At 44.4% G+C, this 2,903-nt stretch overlaps 1 long non-coding RNA gene across 1 annotated transcript; it reads left to right on the forward strand.

Moving 5' to 3' along the window:
• Window positions 1-388: 388 nt before the first annotated feature.
• On the forward strand, window positions 389-2,507 carry LOC142486770 (uncharacterized). The gene is made up of 3 exons (XR_012799055.1): window positions 389-577; window positions 1,568-1,645; window positions 2,151-2,507. It is a non-coding gene; the product is annotated as an uncharacterized LOC142486770 (long non-coding RNA).
• Window positions 2,508-2,903: the final 396 nt, after the last annotated feature.

The following is a 2,903-nucleotide window of genomic DNA, read 5'->3' on the forward strand; positions in this document are numbered from 1 at the left end:
TTTAATAGATATTTATTTAGTTTAATAGATTATATTTCTAAATTTAATAAGTTATATTTCTTAGTTTAATAAATTATATTTCTTAGTTTAATAAGTTATATTTCTTAGTTTAATAAATTATATTTCTTAGTTTAATAAGTTATATTTCTTAGTTTAATAAGTTATATTTGTTAGTTTAATAAGTTATATTTCTTAGTTTAATAAATTATATTTCTTAGTTTAATAAGTTATATTTCTTAGTTTAATAAATTATATTTCTTAGTTTAATAAATTATATTTCTTAGTTTAATAAGTTATATTTCTTAGTTTAATAAATTATATTTCTTAGTTTAATAAGTTATATTTCTTAGTTTAATAGATTATATTTGTTAGCACAGTAGATTATATTTACTAGTATTTAAGTCTCCCCCTCAGTGCCCCATTAGGACCCGTGCGCATATTTCACATCTTTTCGGAGTCGCTTATTTTTTAGACCCTCGGAGCCGAAACCTAAAGGGGTCAGCTAAGAAAGTTCGGATCAAGAGGAGCCGCACAGCTTAAAGACAGAACATTTCCAAGGGAGATGGAGACAATTTGGGTAAGATCTGATTAAAGGACAAACTTTGAGGAAGGAAAGGGTGACGGGGGAGTGTTAGAGGGGGGTGAGAGAGCAAGGTGGTATGTCAGATTGGGGCAGAGCAAGAGAACGCAAAAATGATGGGGATTTTCTGCACACAAAAAAAAAAACAATAAGTAGTGATACTTTTACCGGTGCCCCTTAGTCTCAGGGAAGACCGGCATTTCGTCCAATGGATACAATATGATTGATGGGAAAGGGCACACGGATTTGAATAAAAAAAGATAATTTATTGTGCCACAGACTACAATGTTTCGGCTGCTGGCCTTTCTTTGCCGGATTTAGTGGGTTTAGCCACTTTACCTGAGAAAGACCAGCAGGCCGAAATGTTGTTGTCTATGGCAGTGCAAGAGAAAACAGGTTGGGGGGGGGGGTGGGTTCTCGAAAAGTCGCCGACCCATGGGTGAGTGTCCCCGGTGGAAACTAGTCCTGGACCCCGGGAAAGCTGTCTGTGGCCCATTCAAGCTGAGTAACATGTAGAAAGGACACATGTATGTTCAGAATGAGTTAGCATGGTATTTTGAGAGGCACCATAGCAGGTCAGTGCAAGTCAGTGCAGAGCACTGCAAGGTCAGTCAATATGAGGAAGGGTCCGATGGAGGAGTTGGAGGGTCCCAGAATATCTCTTAAAGCAGGGGTGCGCAAATCGAGGGGCACGACATTTTCTTGGGAGGAGGGGCTCGGCGCTTACAGAGGCCCCTCGCTCTTCCCCACAGCATTTAAATTAAATGCCGGAGATCGCGCGCAAGGCCTCTGTAAGTTCCCTTTCCTTGTCTCCGGCGGCTTCTGGCGACAGCAACGTGGCGTCACATGATGTGGCATTGCCATAGCAACGTGATATCACATGACGTCGTTACATCAGAACGTCGGAGACAAGGTGGGGAAGGTGGAGGGGGGGGAGCAGGGGAAAAGGTTGTGCAACCCTGTCTTAAAGCATTGCCTTGCATACAGATCAGAGGCCAAGAATGGATATGGATATCCGATGTGAAGCCGGAAATAAGACAGAAAAGACCGTTTCGGGGGAAGAAGGTGAGTGATGAAATAGCCGTCACTGTGTAACTCTTCCAATTACCTGCAACTTCATGCAGAGAAATAGCAACGCTTGTTTTTAACGTGCTAAGCGCCTAATGGGGAATTCAACTGCTGAGAGGTTAAGGGAGTTACTAACCCAAACTCAGCGACGTTTCTGTGTCTCTGTGATAACTCCCCCAGGACATGCCTGAAAACCAGAGGTAACTCAATGTATTTTTGATAAATAGAAACATGACCTTCTGGGGTGGGGTATATAATGGGTACTGGGCCTGGTGAGGTGGGTATAACGGGTACTGGGCCTGGGGAGGTGCGTATAACAGGGTACTGGGCCTTGGGAGGGTTGTATAACTGGGTACTGGGCCTGGGGAGGTGGGTATAACGGGTATTTGCCCTGTGGAGGGCGGTATAACGTGGTATTGGGGTTGGGGTATAAGTGGCACAGGAGCTCTTGCGATACAGAGTATCACTGTCCCTGGTTACAAACACTTCATGTCTCCTGCAGATCAGGACACGCACGAAGGTGGTGCCCTTTGTGCCACCAGACGACGAGGCAGGCTACTAGGCGGACGACGAGGCATACGACAAAGCGGGCGTAAAGTGGAACAATGAGGTGGGCTACAAGGCGGCCGATGACGCAGACGTGGTGTACGATGACCAAGGAGCATACGACAGGTGTGGCCGGATCTGCTGCTTCACCTTTTTTAGGCGGAGGAGAAGACCCCGGGAGCAGGTAGGAGAATACGAGAGGTGCGGACAGATCTGCTGCTTCACCTTTTTTAGGCGGAGAAGAAGCCAGGAGCAGGTAGTAGAGGAGCCAGGGCGTAGATACAGGGGTTTTCTAGGGGCCCTGAGAAGTTGGTTTGACCGCAGGAGAGGCAGATAAGATCAGGAAGGCTGCAGGAGGGGCAGGTACTAGAGGGAGATAGGGATATTGGGCGTGAGAGGGTGAGAGAGAACAAGGAGCAGGGCCGGAGCACGGGTTTCATGCGCCCGAGGCGAAACTTAAAATTTGTGCCCCAGTTGTATAAAAAATAATAAGATAAATAAAATAATAAAATAAACAGTGGCGTAGCTATCGGGGCTGCAGGGGGGTGCGACCGCCTCAGCGCGACGCAAAAAAAAAATAAAAGGGCGCCAAAATACTGGATAAATAAAATAAAAATAATTTTCAAAAAAAAAAAGATAAATAAATTAGAAATAATAAGAGGAAAAAATAATAATGATTATTAATGCGCCCCTAGGAGCTCTGCGCGCT

The sequence above is a fragment of the Ascaphus truei genome, unplaced genomic scaffold, assembly GCF_040206685.1.
Source record: "Ascaphus truei isolate aAscTru1 unplaced genomic scaffold, aAscTru1.hap1 HAP1_SCAFFOLD_981, whole genome shotgun sequence".
NCBI lineage: Eukaryota > Metazoa > Chordata > Amphibia > Anura > Ascaphidae > Ascaphus > Ascaphus truei.